Source organism: Chanodichthys erythropterus, chromosome 9 (assembly GCF_024489055.1).
Source record: "Chanodichthys erythropterus isolate Z2021 chromosome 9, ASM2448905v1, whole genome shotgun sequence".
Classification (NCBI taxonomy): domain Eukaryota; kingdom Metazoa; phylum Chordata; class Actinopteri; order Cypriniformes; family Xenocyprididae; genus Chanodichthys; species Chanodichthys erythropterus.
In genome coordinates this window covers 3,243,433-3,262,483 of record NC_090229.1, presented here as the reverse complement: position 1 = coordinate 3,262,483, position 19,051 = coordinate 3,243,433, and positions in this window count along the sequence as shown.

Genomic DNA, 19,051 nt, shown 5'->3' with positions numbered 1-19,051 from the left:
AGCCGCCATCCATTTTCCACTTGCCTTTATCTTTACGGGACACATTTTAAACATCAAACCGGGTCTATATAGAGGCCTATATTTACTGGAACACAAAAAAATTAATCAAATAGATTCCTGGTGATCAATACGAGCAGAAAGGACTTGTTTCATTAGACAGGCCAGACGACTCTCTGATGGTTTGAGATCTGATTCAGTGATTGAAATAATGTGGCTTTTATTGAAACGTCAGATCGATAGCTCTGTCAGATATGAACGCATTGATCGCGTTTTACATCTTATAGCGAACGGATAAATCATGTATTGACGGCCGACGCACAAGCTTTTCATTTAAAGCATCCGAGGATTTGTAAAGACAGACCTTGTGTTTAAATGAGCGATTCATCTTCAACATGAGCAGCTGATGCTCTGAACTTGTGAAACGGTGGGTTTCCTTTTGCTTGAGACTCTGAAACGAACAAAAGAAGCACAGAAATGTGTGTTTGAACAAAAGCTTTAACATGACACAAACCTGAGCTGTTTAACAGGGCTGGAGGAATCAATTGGATGAAGGGGATGGACGAGCGTTCAGAGACGGACGGTTGGTTTGATGTTCACCATCTGCTTTAATAGATCCGAGTCTTTCTCTCGCGCACAAACACACACTTTTCCTTTACAAATGAGCGCAGAGTCACATGGAGTTGAGCTCACAGGCTGAACACTAAGAAAGACGAGTAAAGAAAGCTGAATTTTAACATTTTCAGAAGAAGATATAGTGTTTGATCATGCAGAGATGTGCTACACTCTAAAAAATGCTGGGTTAAAAACAACCCAAGTTGGGAAGAAAATGGACAAACCCAGTGGTTGGTTTAAATGTTTGACCCAACCTGCTGGGTAGTTTTATTTAACTATTGTATGTCTGGCTTAAAATGAACCCAAAATATGTTCAGACACAAAATTACTAGAGGCAACAATAATAATCAAAAGGAGAACATTTATTAATAAGCAATTTAATAAATGTTTATTGTTTAATTACTATTCATTAAACATATTAATAAATGTTAATTTCCAACATACTTTTTGGTTCATTTTAATTAAGAAATACAGTAATTTTTAAACAATAGTTGAGTTAAATAAAATTACCCAGCAGGTTGGGCAAACATTTAACTCAATCGCAGTTTTAAATTAACCCAAATGCCGGGTTAAAACAACCCAATCGCCAGGTTAAAACAACCCAATCGCTGTTTTAAAACAACCCAATCGCCGGGTTAAACAACCCAATTGCTGTTTCAAAAACAACCCAATCGCGGGTTAAACAACCCAATCACTGGGTTAAACAACCCAATTGCCAGGTTAAAACAACTCAGTCGCTGGGTTAAAACAACCCAATCGCTGTTTTAAAACAACCCATTTGCTGGGTTAAACAACCCAATTGCTGTTTTAAAACAACCCAATCGCGGGTTAAACAACCCAATCACTGGGTTAAACAACCCAATCGCAGGGTTAAAACAACCCAATCGCTGTTTTAAAACAACCCAATCGCCGGGTTAAACAACCCAATTGCTGTTTCAAAAACAACCCAATCGCGGGTTAAACAACCCAATCACTGGGTTAAACAACCCAATTGCCAGGTTAAAACAACTCAGTCGCTGGGTTAAAACAACCCAATCGCTGTTTTAAAACAACCCATTTGCTGGGTTAAACAACCCAATTGCTGTTTTAAAACAACCCAATCGCGGGTTAAACAACCCAATCACTGGGTTAAACAACCCAATTGCCAGGTTAAAACAACTCAGTCGCTGGGTTAAACAACCCAATCGCAGTTTTAAAACAACCCAATCACTGGGTTAAACAACCCAATCACCGGGTTAAACAACCCAATCACCGGATTAAAACAATTCAGTCGCTAGGTTAAAACAACCCATTCGCCGGTTTAAAAAACCCAATCACTGGGTTAAACAACCCAATCGCAGTTTTAAAATAACCCAATCACTGGGTTAAAACAACTCAATCGCTGGGTTAAAACAACTCAATCGCTGGGTTAAAACAACCCAATTGGTGGGTTAAAACAACTCAATCGGCGTTTTAAAATAACCCAATCACTGGGTTAAAACAACCCAATCGCCGTTTTAAAACAACCCAATCGCCAGGTTAAAACAACCCAATCGCAGGGTTAAAACAACCCAATCGCTGTTTTAAAACAACCCATTTGCTGGGTTAAACAACCCAATCACTGGGTTAAACAACCCAATTGCCAGGTTAAAACAACTCAGTCGCTGGGTTAAAACAACCCAATCGCTGTTTTAAAACAACCCATTTGCTGGGTTAAACAACCCAATCACTGGGTTAAACAACCCAATTGCCAGGTTAAAACAACTCAGTCGCTGGGTTAAAACAACCCAATCGCTGTTTTAAAACAACCCATTTGCTGGGTTAAACAACCCAATCGCTGTTTTAAAACAACCCAATCGCCGGGTTAAACAACCCAATCACTGGGTTAAACAACCCAATTGCCAGGTTAAAACAACTCAGTCGCTGGGTTAAAACAACCCAATCGCTGTTTTAAAACAACCCATTTGCTGGGTTAAACAACCCAATTGCTGTTTTAAAACAACCCAATCGCGGGTTAAACAACCCAATCACTGGGTTAAACAACCCAATTGCCAGGTTAAAACAACTCAGTCGCTGGGTTAAACAACCCAGTCGCTGGGTTAAACAACCCAATCGCAGTTTTAAAATAACCCAATCACTGGGTTAAAACAACCCAATCGCCGTTTTAAAACCCAATCCTTTACTTGCATTTGATTGGTCACAAATAGCAATCAGTCTGAAAGTTTTCTTCATTTACTTCATGACCTTTCTTTAGTTTTTCTTCACATTTTTTATTTTTATTTCCAGGTTTAAATTAGATAATAAAAGCACAGATGTTCAGTGTGAACTTTTGGACCCCACTGCATATGTATTTATCATCTATTATTAAAGTAATTGATTCTTTCTTTTTCTGTGAAACACAAGAGAAGATATTTTTTAATATTTTGGTCCATCAAATGGAAGTCAACATTCATCAAAATTCACCTCCTTTTATGTTCCACATTTGAGTGAACTTTGAAAAGGAAGAAAACATTTGTGCTCACATCAATATCTTTAATAGCAGATATCTCCATTAGATTTGAATGGACATTTGTTTAGCGCTTAATTGACTTTAACAAGCTTGGCATGGCTTGTGTTAAAGCAGGAATCTGACTGATGGTACGAGTCTGAATGTTTCTCTGATGCTTCACTGATTTATGTTGATGAAGAGCAGCTGAAGCTCCAGCAGACGTCTGGACTCTTCTGAGACGGGTCGGCTGGTGTCTGTCGTCTTCGTGATTGTGTTTATTCTGTGTTTTATACGAACACATGTTCATCGCACGGGCTGAAATATGAGCTCAATATCTGCTTGAGCTTCAGCATCGCATTCAGATCAATTTAATAAGCCCTCTCACACTCGTCCAGTGACGTTTGAGAAGAAATAATTGAATTTCACCTTCAACAAAGATGAATAGTTTCATAACACAGATCAGGTTTGAAGTCCATTTGAGGCGTTTGTGAACATTATGTCCGTGTTGAGGATGAATGTCATTAATGAAGCACTTTAATAGTTTGATAATGAGGCTCAGTGACACACGCTGTGTTCATTAAAATACATTATCTAAAGAATAAAACACCAAGCTGTGAAACACACTCAAGACGTCAGTGTGAGTCTGAAGCAGGTCGTCTGATAATACCAGCTCTTAATGAACGTTAACCCAGCAGGATCAAACATGTATATGTATATATATAGAGAGAGGGGGGGATTGGTTAATTAGTCAGCATTTTAAAAGTTTTATGTGTCTGTTTTTCATTCCTGCCCTGTCAAACTCAAAATATTCTCACGATTGATATCTAAATGCTCATCTGAACTCGGCATTGCTTTTAAAATGTGCTGAATTAATATTCAGGTGAAAGGATGCGGCTCGTATTTCACTCTCATCTGACTTTAATCATTTGAAAACAAATCTCTGTCCAGACTGAGCTCTATTACAGTGATGAGAATGGGATTCAGCCTTTTTCCATTATAGTAATGGAAATGGAGGATGGATATGCTTGATTCTCAGCATAAGCATCCTAAAAATAGACTTTGATTATTTTATGCTAAATATTCATCATTTATTTCTTCAGGTTTTGGGGTGAAATATGACCTGGACATGAAGTTTCAGCTCAAAATCCCCCACAGATCATTTATTATAGCTTGTCAAATTTGCCCCTATTTGGGTGTGAGCAAAAACACGCCGTTTTTGTGTGTGTCTCTTTAAATGCAAATGAGCGCCGCTTTCCAGAAGAGGGCGGAGCTTTAACAGCTCAACAACAACAAAGCTGGAGAATCTCACGCAGCCAAAATGAGGAAAGTGTTCAGCCTTACATTGTTCAAACCGGAGTCGACACTGATGGAGAGACTCAGGAAGAAGTTACAACTTTTAGACGTTTCTGAATGGTTAGTGGATAAATTGATGTAGTTGCTGTGGAGTTGATTCAACTCATCCACTAGCATGTGCCGTCATGTTCATCTTTTGTGTTGAATTGACCCTCGTTTGTGGCATTTACAAAAACAACTCTTCTTCTTCTCTAAAGCAGCCCAACATGGCCCCGCCCCCTTTGTTGTGTGTTCTTGGGGGCGGGGTTTATGTAAATTTTAGGTTTGTGATGTCACCAACCCAGGAAGAAGCTCGTTGTAGTCCTTAAAAAGTGATTTCTGTAAAAGAAAATATCTCTCTTTGCATTGAACTTTGAGCGTTGTAACTTTGCAGATGTTGTTTATGATCAAACAGCAACATTACACACTAACTAAAGTTAAAAAAGTTAAATCATAATCAACCACCCCTTTAAAATGACAAAAATCATGAGTCAAAGTTCATCATAAGTAGCTTTTCCACAAGCTGAGATAAATATTAACATATAGAAGGTGCACAAAATAACACAAAACACCATGATAACACATAAATAATGCAATAAACAAGCATTAAACAACATAAGATGTCACTGCTAAGAATTAAAGAAACAAAATGAGAAATCATTGTCACAGGGAATTCTGGGAATGTCACAGTTTTATGGTTTTTCATTGTAAATTTTAATATGGCTTATTTTTATTTATTTTTTTTTCACTTCCACAAACATTAATAACACCATTAATGTTGCAAAGTTCATCAATTATGAAAAATTGAGCTCACATTTAGTGCCGTTATTCAGCTCAGTTCAGCTCAATGTCGTTAATCTAATCCGATAGAGTCAGAGTAGTTCAATTCTCAACTCAACAAAATGAAGTTCTTCAGTCTTTCTGTGAGGCCTAGTTATGTGAGTTTCTTTGAATTTTAGTTATTTTTAAATTCAAAGAATGCATGCTCTTTTTTTGCTTTAATAGTTAAAAGCACATCATTGATCTGAAGAGATGATTGAAGCTTTAAGATGTTGAATAACAACCACTGAATTCATAAATGAAAGATTGCATCATACGCTAAAAAATGCTGGGTTAAAAACAACCCAAGTTCGGTTTAAAATGGACAAACCCAGCAATTAGGTTGTTGTAACCCGGAAAATGGGTTGTTTTAACCCAGCGATTGGGTTGTTTTTATCCCGGCGATTCCAGTGAAAAGCCTTTCCAGAATTCCATGTGTGACACTTCACATTTGATGGTTTTCCATTTTATTTCGTCTTCGATTTCATCTTATGTTGTTAAATGAATGTTTATTGTCATGTGTGTTATCATCATGATGGTGTTTTGAATTGTTTTTTGCAATTTTAATATACGAGTATTTTAACTTGTGGAAAAGCTGCATTAATTCATCACGTCTTTCTCTTCATCATCAGTGTTATTATGGTGGATATTATCAGTGTGTTATAAAGGATTATAAACTACAGTGTTAAACTGTAAAATTTACAGATTGTTCAAGAAATATATTTGCAGAATTATTCTGGCAACAGTTTTTTTTTGTATCCTCAGAAATATTCACTGCAGTATAAAGTGTGACAACATGCCCCGCTCTGCCTACACTAGATTGACGTCTCGCTGCATTCAACACACACCTCTGAGCAGTTTAGAGAAACTGTGACTTTTCATCAAACATCGTCTCCTGACATGCTTCTTTTCCTTTTTGAAGACAAATTTCAATATGAAAGCCATGATGATTGAGAAGAGATTACACACACACACACACACACACACACACACACAGATACACACACACACACTTAGATACTCACACACGCACAGATACACAGATACACACACGCAAACACACTCACAGATACACGTGCACACACTCAGATACACACACACGCACACTCAGATACACACACGCGCACACACATACAGACACACTCAAAAATACACACGCACACACACATGCACACAGAGAGACACACACTCACTCACTCACACAACTCATGCACAGACACACAAACGCGCACACACAGACTCTCACACACTCACACAGATGCACCAAGACACACCAATGCACACACACACACATGCACAGACACACGCACACACAGATACACACACACGCACACAGATGCACACACACATAAACACTCACAGATACACACACACGCGCACATACACAGACACACGCACACACAGATACACACTCACGTGCACACACACACATTCATACCCACACGCATGCACAGATACACACACACATGCACTCACACACGCATACACTCACACTCACAGATACACACACACATGCAAGCACACACACTAAAAAACACACACAAACTCAAAAATACACTCACACATGCACAAACTTACACGCACAAAGACACACATATTCAAAAATACACTTACTCACACACACACACACGCACGCACAAATACAGACATGCACATGCACACACACACAGACACACTAAAAAAACTTAAAAAACTAAAAACTAAAAAAAACACACACCCAGACACACACTCAAAAATACACACTCACACGCATACACACTCAAAAACACACTTACACACATGCACACACACATACAGACACACTCAAAAATACACACGCACACAGAGAGACACACACAGATACACAAACACAGACACACAAACACGCACACACACATTAACACACACTCTCACACACCCACACAGACACACACTCACTCACGCACACAACACAAGCACAGACACACACAAACAAACAAACACAAAGACACACCAATGCACACACACTCTATCTCACACACAGAACCACACACACTTATACTCAAAAACACTCTCTTTCTTTCACACAGACACACACACACACTCACTTACACAAAAAGACACACCAATGCACACACACACACTCACAGACACAGACACACACTCACTCACTCAAAAACACAAACTCATACTCTCTCTCTCTCTCACACACACACACACACGCACACTCACGCATACACACGCACACACAGATACACAACCAGGTACACGCGCACACACTTAGATACACGCACACTCACAGATACACACACACACGCACATACACACACTCAAAAACACACTTACACACACATGCACACACATACAGACACACTCAAAAATACACACACACATGCACACAGAGAGACACACACTCACTCACACAACTCATGCACAGACACATAAACACAGACACACAAACGCGCACACACAGACTCTCACACACACACACAGATGCACCAAGACACACCAATGCACACACACTAACTCAAAAACACAAACTCATACACTCTCTCTCTCACACACACAGAACCACACACACTTATACTCAAAAACATCTCTTTCACACACACACACACACCTCTATCTATCTGGTGTGTCCGCGCTCCTCCGGTGTGTGTTGCCGGTTTTGCATGTTTTCCTCGTGTTCTATTTAAATGAAGAAAGTGGGTCTCGTTCTCTGACCTTTACAATCTAAAACAAAGATTTGCACAAATAAGTACTTTGAAATGTCATCTGTTCCCAAATCTGCATACGAGCGACTCGTCCTGCATGAAAATGAAGCCATTTTCACAGAGATTTACATTATAAGGAAAAAAAAGGCAAGTAAAAGAGCAACAAATGTCAACATACTGTAAAGCATTTCAATGTTCGGTGAGAGATTCATTAACCTTTGTGACGAGAGACTTTACCTGCCTGATTAAAACAACCGTAGGGGTTTCACTGAACGAGTCTCTAGAAACCTGTTCGTCTGCAGAGAGAACCGAGACTCAATATGATTTATGAAACACAGCGGGAAGTCTGGAGCAGATAGTGATATCCAACATGATTGTTACTGAATGCTTCTGGCAGAGACTTTTATTCAAAGAGATTTGAACTGCATTCAAAGAACACATTTTCATCATTTAATGCCTTCCCTGGGAATCGAACCCATGACCTCAGTGTTGCGAGTGCCTGTATGAGCTGCAGGAAATATTTACTCCACACACTGCAATGCTGTATAAGCATAAACAACAGAGATTCGAGAGGCTAAGTCTACAGTAGAGCGACTCCAGGGTCACGGGTTCCCAGGGAATGAAAGTAATGCAATAAAACAACCTTGAATGAGATCTTTAATGCCTTTAAATGAGGAAAGATTGCTTCACCAACAGATCAACTTGTGCCACAATACTGCAGAGTTTGACACACTTTAAATCTGCTCGAGATCTGGGAAATATGTTTACTTCACTTTTAGAAGTTAATACATTTATTTGCTATTAGTATATGATTAGATGCTATTATGATCTATGATTTTACATCTTATTATGATGGCCTGACAAAGACACTGATCTACCGTTTACGCTTCTGACTTAGCAACATGCTCGTTCATGTTAGGGAGAAATGCTAAAACATGTCAACAAAATGCTAATTCATGCTAGCAATGTTTTAAAACATGTTATCATCATGCTAATTCATGCTAACAATGTGCTAAGACATGTTATCAACATGCTAATTCATGTTAGGAATATGCTAAAACATGTCACCAAATATTAATTCATGCTAGCAATGTGCTAAAACATGTTAGCAACATGTTATATTCATGCTAACAATGTGTTAAAAATGTTAGAAATGTGTTAAACCATGCTATCAATGTGTTAAAACATGCTAGCAAAACATATTAATTCATACTAACAATGTGGTAAAACATATTAGCAACATGTTAAATCATGGCACCAATGTGCTAAAGCATGTTAGCAACATGCTAATTCATGGTAGCAATGTGCTAAAGAATGCTAGCAATGTGTTAAAACATGCTAGTAACATGGTAATTCATGCTAGCAATGTGTGCTAAAACATGCTAATTCATGCTAGCAATGTGCTAAAACATGTTAGCAACATGGTCATTCATGTTAGCAATGTGTTAAAACATGTCAACAAAACATGCTAATTTATGCTAGCAATGTGTTAAAACATGTTAAATAATCTAATTAATGCTAACAATGTGTTAAAGCATGTAATGCATGTTAGCAACATGTAAATTAATGCTAGCAATGTGATAAACATGTCAGCAAACCTGCTAATTTTTGTTAACAACATATAAAATCATGACAGAAACGTTAATTTGTGCTAGCAAACATGCTAACACATATTAGCATAGTGATAACAATATGGTAAAACATACTAGCTATATGCAAATTTATGTCATAAACACACTAACAATGTGTTAATTTGTTAGAGCAATGTTAACAACATGCTAAATCAGGCTAGCAACATGCTAATTCATGTTAGCAATGTGGTAAAACATGTTAGCAATGCTTTAAATAATGCTTTAAAAATGCTAAAATGTTAACAATGTGATGACAACATGGTAAACATACTAGCTTTGTGCAAATTTATGCTAGAAACATGTTACCAAAGTGCTAATTTATTAACAACATGTTAAATCAGGCTAGCTACATTTTAAAACATGTTAGCAATGTGCTACTTAATGCTAGAAACATGCAACCAACAATCTATCTATCTATCCATCCATACGTCTGTCTGTCTGTCTATCTGGCCAACAAACTTTAAAACTACTTCAAACATTTAACATTTTTCTCCTTCAGAACAGAGACTCATTTTCAGGTTCATCACGTGAGAGCCGCTGAATCTGTAAGTCAAGCAAGAAATATGATTTAATTCATTATAACTCTTGATCATCAAATACACAGCTATGAAAACCAGTTCAGAAGCCTCGTCGTCCTCGCGTCTATGAGCTCCTGTGTTTTGTCATCGGACCGTATGAAATACAAGTACACATAGAGAGAAAAGACAGAAGCTTGTTTCTGTTCGGCGGTAGAATCCCGGAGTCCGCACACTGATGGACGGGATTTCCAGGGCTGCGGGAAAAGTCTGGTTTTGCTGAAGTCAGAGGTGAATTTGAGGGAACATCCATTAGAGTCGAGAAGTTGAGCCAGAGCAAAACGGGTCGGTCAGTAAATACAGCACTGAGAGCACATTTACAGTACGTGAACCAAAGAAAAACACATGATACGAACAGAGAAATGGCTGGAAAACATTCCTCACATTCCGAGAACAGCTTACAAAACCTGAGTAAGAAAGCTGCGGCCCACAATACACATACATTTACTCTGCAAAACATACTGTTCTTCCTCAGTGTTTCTGTCTTGTTTTCCAGCACAAATATCTAAACATTCTTCAATCAAGATACATTTACTGGAGAAGAGAAATGACTGAAGATATTAAGACTTGTTTTCGGAACAATCGGTCAAAATTAAGTGAGTTTGTGCTGTAAAAAATATCTTCCAGTGGGGTCAGAAAAATAAACTTAACTCAAAGGGAAAACAAAGTTATTTTTCTGACCCCATTTGAAGACATCTGTTCTTGTTTTAAGCAAAAACTTGATTAATTTTAATACTTTTTTTTTTTTTTTTTTTTTTCAGAAAACAGGACTTAATATCTTAAGTAATTTTGTTTAAGAAAGTTTAGATATTTTTAGTGGAAAACAAAAGGAAAATACAGAGGAAATAAATATTTTTTTTTTAAATATATGAACTACTTAAGTAAAAATATTAGCATAAAATATAAATGTAAATATAAATTATATATATATATATATATAAATAAATAAATAAATATATATATATATATATATATAAATATATATATATATATATATATATATATATATATATATATATATATATATATATATATATATATATATATATATAATTTTCCTAATTTAAATATTCATTATATAAGATGCAGAATTAGTTTTAAACAAAAATTAAAGATATACAGTATAAGTGTTTATATATATAAATAAAAATAATTTAAATACACATTAATTAATCATTACCAATACCAATATTATCATGTAATTTGTGCTAAAATACTGTAGAGAAACATAAATTTAACAACCGCTGATCTAGATAAACTCCAGGCCTATATATATATACATATATATATATAAAAATATATATATATATATAAAAATATATATATATATATATATATATATATACATATATATATATATACACGATATACCTTTTGTTATGCATATTTTTTTAAATAAAAATATACAGTATAAATAGCATTTTATCTATAAATAATACAAATATTTAATTTAAATAAGTATAAATTAATCATTACCAATATTTCTAACAGATTAATGTGTGTTAAAATACTGTAGCGTTTGACTGGACACATCACGGTTCATCAACAAAAAAAGATGTGGGAAAAAGCAGCAGGAGACCCGGAGTTCATCTAGATCAGCAGATATTATACGTACATTCTGTATTTTGGGATGAAATTCATCATACAGCAGATCAAACTAATCTGTGCGAGGCAGAAGATCCACTGAGACACACAGAAGGGCAGACGTACATCGTGTGGAGATGCAGCGTTCGCTTCTGTTGGCGATGCTTGATAACACGGTGTCTGGTGACGAGACGCTCGGACTGATGGAAAGGTCGGTAAACAAAGCTAACTAGATTTCTGAAAGCCCTCAATTTGGCCTTCAGGAACGACGTGTGTATTAACAATGATGACAATGGCGATTGCTTACGATAACATCATCAGGAGGAGTTCACATCTCCACACATCAACTGATGGACAGAGCCTGAGGAAAACAAAGTTACTGAGAAGAACCAATGCTAATTCATGCTAGCAATGTGTTAAAACATGTTAGCAACATGTTAATTTATGCTAGCAATGTGTTAAAACATGTTAGCAACATGTTAATTTATGCTAGCAATGTGTTAAAACATGTCAGCAACATGCTAATTCATGCTAGCAATGTGTTAAAACATGTTAGCAAAATGCTAATTCATGCTACCAATGTGTTAAAACATGTTAACAACATGCTAATTTATGCTAGCAATGTGTTAAAACATGCTAGCAACATGTTAATTTATGCTAGCAATGTGTTAAAACATGTCAGCAAACATGCTAATTAATGCTAGCAATGTGTTAAAACATGATAGTAAAATGTTAATTCATGCTAACTATGTGTTAAAACATGCTAGCAATGTGTTAAAACATGTCAGCAAAATGCTAATTTATGCTAGCAATGTGTTAAAACATGTTAGCAAACATGTTAATTCATGCTAACAATGTGTTGAAACGTGTCAGCAACATGTTACTTTATGCTATCAATATGCTAAAACATGTTAAAATGTTAATTAATGCTAACTATGTGTTAAAGCATGCTAGCAATATGTTAAAACATGTCAGCAACATGCTAATTTATGCTAGCAATGTGTTAAAACATGTTAGCAAAATGCTAATTAATGCTAACTATGTATTAAAGCATGTCAGTGTGGAATTACAAATTTAAGAATCTGTTTAAAATCTGCAGATCCTACATCCTGACCATTTGGCAGGACAAGCTCAAGATACAGCAGTGCTTTTGTCTCTATGATAATGTAAAGGTATAGGTGATACTGCCAGACTGATTGGATTAGCACCTATGCATTTGAATGACACAGTTATGCTGATTAGATCATGGCTAGGAAATGTAAGCAATGATCTGATTCCTGTACTGCATTTGCATCCTTTGTTTAGATTGTCCACACCTCTACTCTATGTATCCCTCCCCCTTGAATGTATATGAACTACCAAGTCACTGCTTTAGTTTAGATTTTGGATGACCACAGCGACGCACAGCGTGTTTCTCAATAAAGAGTAACTTCTGCTTCAAGAGATCCCAAAGTCTCCTGGTCTATGCTTCTGAGATTTCCAACAGTTTTGGTGCCGTGACCCGGATAGAGCTTCTCACTTCAATCCAGATTGGAACTTCAAGCACAACAAAGATCTGATCCAAAGGAAGATCCAGGCTGAATTTTCCTGTTCACCCAAGGGTTGGTGAGTGATACTCTATCCAAAAGAACCATTAAGACCAGTACTAATGTGTTATCCTCTGCGCCGTCAGAGAAGAGTTAACAGACAGCTGTAGGGTTTGGTTAACTAAGTTATCCTCTAAAAATGTTCTTTTAGAGATTAAGTTTATCCTCTGTTTAGGCAGGGAAGTTTAGCATCACATGCTAATAATTAGGTATCCTCTGTTCAGGCAGGGAAGAATTAGTGTAAAGTGCTAATAATTTGTGTTGTCCTCTGTTTTATCAGGGAAGGTGGTGTGTTAACAGAATAGCCATCCTCTACTTTGCTAGAGAAGAAGGTTCATCCTCTGTTAATTCAGGGAAGGTTACAGTTGTTACAGTGTGTTAGCAGGTTGGTTCTACTCTGCTCACCAGAGAAGGTTGAATACATTACGTGTTAAATACATTAAGTGTTGAAGTGTATTGTTGTACCAGAAAGACATTACACAATGTTGAGAAAGAACGCTAGACTTATTCCAACAACTGAGAAAGGTGGACTAGCTACTCCTTTATGGACAGATAGTGAGTTCAAATCAGTGTTAGGAAAGCACATGGACTCAATAGTGACTGAGTCAGTCAGATTGGATTTGACAAAGAAATTTGGGATTCATCCAGAAAAAGTTTGGTCCATTGAAGAATGCAAAAAGGTATTTGGTGCTTGTATTCGGAAGAAAAATATGAAGGGCATTATCTGCTGCCACAGAGAATTTACTATATCCATTGCACAAGAACAAATCCAACATATTGCTAAGTTAGAAGAGCAGAACAAACAGTTGCACACTAGAGTGTCTCGTCTCACTCAGAAGTTGGGCCTTAACAAAGCCTCAACCAAATGTGACTCAAAAGACCAACAGTCAGATGAAAGCTATCCTGACTTACAGTCTTTCTGTAGACTAGAGGGCAATAGCAATACTGGATTCATGGATAAAGATGTAAATGCAGTTGAAGTGTGTGGAGCGAGACAAAAGGCTCAGAGTAGGGCAAAAGGGGTTGACACAGTTCCATCTGTAACCCCCATACTGCAGTTACAAGCAGTCAGTACCGCTATAGGTCCTGAAGACATAGAAAGAATTGCTGAGAATTTGCCATCAGTGCATAGAAATTTTTCTGAGTTTAGGACAGAGTTGTCCAGAAAAATGAAGCTCTATGATATGTCCCTAGCTGAAGTCACACAGCTAATGTCACAAATCCTGAAAGAGTCAGAATTCAATGATTTTGAAAGTGCTGTAAATAATTCTGAGTTTCAGCATTCCAGCAAAGGCGAATTGAGAGAAGGAGTTCTGAGAGTGTTACAGAACCTTGTTGGACCAAAGGTAGACTGGTCAAAGATCACTAGTTGTGTACAGAAGGATGAAACTGTAAGTGAGTACACTGAAAGATTTTGTCAGTCAGCGGCAGCATACAGTGGAATAGTTGACACTCCAGAGAAGGTGTTAGAGGATAATGGACCACTGGTCCGCATGTGGTTTGATGGGCTTTCATCAGAATACAGAAATGCATTGCCTTTCTTAGACCTCACATGGTCCAATGGAACCCTGCAAAACAACTTGGATAGGTTAGCTATTTGGGAAAGAGACTCAGATGTCAAGACAAGAGTAAAGATTGCAGCAGCATCCTTTAAGGTCAACACAGAGAATCGACAGAAACGTAAATGTCCTAATAGAGAAGGCAGATGTCATTACTGTGGTAAACCTGGACATTGGATGAAAGAGTGTAGGAAAAACAAAAAGACATTAAAAGAAATGAACAGCTTTACTCAGCTCCTACTCAGTCTACTTGCTACACTGAAACTGCCCCCTCCCCTCTTCTCCAAACTCTTGGAGCAGCAGCTTGCTAACATGCTAACCATTTGGGCTGTGAGTGCTTAATTTCCCCAGTCATTTACAAGAAAGCTTAAAGACTCATTCTGAACAAAAGAAAGTTGACTATCACTTCCACCATTTGGGGACACAGGTTAAGTATACTCACAGCCTTAAATGTTATGCTACAGCACACTCCATTCACTTGTCCATCCTCAATGGGGTATGATGTCTGCTATGACTGATGTTTCAATGGAAGATGGAGATGTAGCACCTTAAATTTGGAAACTAACTACAGGGAGAGAATAGGACACACAGACCAGTGAGGAGCCCAGGAAGAACCGAAGTGCATAAGGCCTCGGGGGCTAAACCCTGTGGTGAAGACTTCCTCATAGGTTTCCCCCTCTCTCAGTTTATCCCCACCTTACTGGTCTATAGGTGTCAAATTGATTAAGACTAGGTTAAGAAAAAGAAGAACAAAACCACTATACGATCACTAGAAGTTTATGATGATCAGAGTTAGACAGAAAAACTATAGGATCATCAGAGGTCTAACGTACTAAAGTCTATGCATGAATACTGCTGGTCTGCTTTTTCTTTGTTTTCTTGTGTGCAGGTATGTGTATATGCCATGACGTCTCAAGCAGCACCTGGTGTAAAGCATCACCTCAGATAACCATGAACAACCTTCATGATGACGGAGTCATCTGAGCAACTCGGAGTTGCACAACGACAAAGAATCATCTTGGGACAAACATGGAAATGGACTCTACAGGGAACAGACTCCACAGCTATTCAGGCACCATGGACTTTTAGGACTTCCACGCTTATGCTACATGGTTTTTCTGTGTCATCATGTAGTTAATACAACATGTTACCACCCTGCGTTGTATATGTGTGTCAACAGTATAATCAAGTTAAAGAACAACACTTATGTAAATGTTGGACACGACACAGAATAAGATGTATGTGCCTGTAACTGTTACAAGTTGCATGACTGGAAGATGGAACTTATGTTAACAAACATATGTTATAGAAGGGATTTAAGAAGGTTTAAATTTGTATTATGTGAGAGTTATTAGAACTCTCAAAGGGGGAACTGTGGAATTACAAATTTAAGAATCTGTTTAAAATCTGCAGATCCTACATCCTGACCATTTGGCAGGACAAGCTCAAGATACAGCAGTGCTTTTGTCTCTATGATAATGTAAAGGTATAGGTGATACTGCCAGACTGATTGGATTAGCACCTATGCATTTGAATGACACAGTTATGCTGATTAGATCATGGCTAGGAAATGTAAGCAATGATCTGATTCCTGTACTGCATTTGCATCCTTTGTTTAGATTGTCCACACCTCTACTCTATGTATCCCTCCCCCTTGAATGTATATGAACTACCAAGTCACTGCTTTAGGTTAGATTTTGGATGACCACAGCGACGCACAGCGTGTTTCTCAATAAAGAGTAACTTCTGCTTCAAGAGATCCCAAAGTCTCCTGGTCTATGCTTCTGAGATTTCCAACATCAGCAACATGCTAATTTATGTGTAATACAATGTGTTAAATTGTGTTAGAAACGTTAATTCATGCTAGCAAAATGCTAACACATATTAGAAAAGCGATAACAATAAGGTAAAACATACTAGCTATATGCACATTTATGTCATAAACACACTAACATTGTGCTAATTTGTTAGAGCAATGTTAACAACATGCTAACTCAGGCTAGCAACATGCTTATTCATGTTAGCAATGTGATAAAACATGTTAACAATGCTTTAAATAATGCTTTAAAAATGCTAAAATGTTAGCAATGTAATGACAACATGGTAAACATACTAGCTTTGTGCAAATTTATGTTACCAAAGTGCTAATTTGTTAACAACGTGTTAAATCAGGTTAGCAACATGTTAAAAAATGTTAGCAATGTGCTACTTAATGCTAGAAACATGCAACCAACATGCTAATTCATGCTAACAATGTGCTAAAACATGTTAAATCATGCTCAAAGCAATATGATAGATGCTCGAATCAATGTGATAGCAACATGCTATGTGCAAATTCATGCTAGAAACATGCTAACAATGTGCTAATTTTGTGCTAATGTGCTAACAACATGTTAAATCAAGCTAGCAACATGTTAAAGCATGCTGGCCGTGTGTTAAATCAGATCTCATTCATTAACACTGGTTAATGCACACACTGCAAAACATGATGTTCGAAAGTGTTTCCATCACTGTACTTTCTGAAAGTTTCCTCCGATCACGATTCACGACGGAAGCAGCGGCACTTTCAGATGTTCTTCCAAACCAGCAGGACAAACGTCCTTTCCGGCCGCTGCGGTCAAACCCGTTCAGAGTTTAATGACCACATGAATATTTAGAGATTAATTACTTGAGTGGCTTGTGAAGGCCGTTTCTCATCGGACGTCAAACAGACGCTCTCAACCTTCACAGATAACGGCAAAATGGATCAACAGCTTAATCAATATTGAATATTGTCGGTCAAAATCATCACAGACCGTACAGCCTTCGTGAGGAAATTCAACACAAGTTGGACGGGTTCATTCTTTCAGCATGTCATCTTCATGCATCATTGCAGAAAATAAATGCAGCACTGAAATTAACTCTTGCAGTCTGCAGTATTTGCCTTGTGAAGCATGAAAAGCATTTCCCATAGATAGTGCCTGTGATCTTATAGCGAGTCTGATGTCGCTCTGACCTCCAGCATCTGAAGCTCATGTAAGAGGATTCAGAGTCTCTTAAGCTCTTCTGATTCTCCCATCAAACACACACACACACACACACACACACACACACACACACACACACACACACACACACACACACACACACACACACACACACACACACACACACACACACAATTATTCTGATTACAGTGTTAGAGAATCAGATCAGCAGAAACACACCTGGAATACAAAAACCGTAGTATCATGATGCTGTCAGATGTCATAAAATGCTGTTTACTTATTCAGTAAAACTAAAATCATAAAAAATTATACTTTTAAACCTAAAAAATACATTTAAACCTAGTAAAAGTTATATAGACATATATTTTTAAAAATAATAATATCATAATGATTATAATATTCACTATTTTAAAGCCTGTCAGAAGAAAAAAAATGGTAACGGCATCATAATTTTTTGTTAATGACGTAGTGAACTTCTTGTTCACCATCAAAAATGAATGAAGTGAAGTGTTTGATAAATTAAATGACAGCGGCATGAATTGTAATTTTTATGAAATGTGAATTTGTCTGTTTTTGTTGTTTTTAACACTACTTGTATAGCTATTTTATGTGCTGGTGAGCTAAAGACAGTTTTCTAGCTCAGTGGACAATAAAGATATACAATACAAATAAATAATAAAATTAAAAACATAATAAATTAATAAAATTCATATTCACAGAAAAAAAATTATATATATGAAAATGTTATATAATTATACACATATTTGTAATTATATACACGTACATTCAAAAGTTTGGGATTGGTAAGATTTTTAATGTTTTTAAAAGAAGTTTCATCTGCTCACCAAGCCTGCATTTATTTAATTAAAAATACAGTAAAAACAGTAATATTGTGAAATATTATTACAATTTAAAATAACTGTTTTCTATTTGAAAATGTAACTTATTCTTGCGATGTCAAATCTGAATTTTCAGCATCATTACTCCAGTCTTCAGTGTCACATGATCCTTCAGAAATCATTCCAATATGCTGATCTGCTGCTCAAGAAACATTTATTGTGCACAGATGTTCAAAATATTTGTGTACAATATTTTTTTTCAGGATTATTTGATAAATAGAAAGTTCAAAAGAACAGTGTTTATCTGAAATCTAATCTTTTGTAACTATAAATGTCTTTACTGCCACTTTTGATTGATTTAATGCATCCTTGCTGAATAAAAGTATTA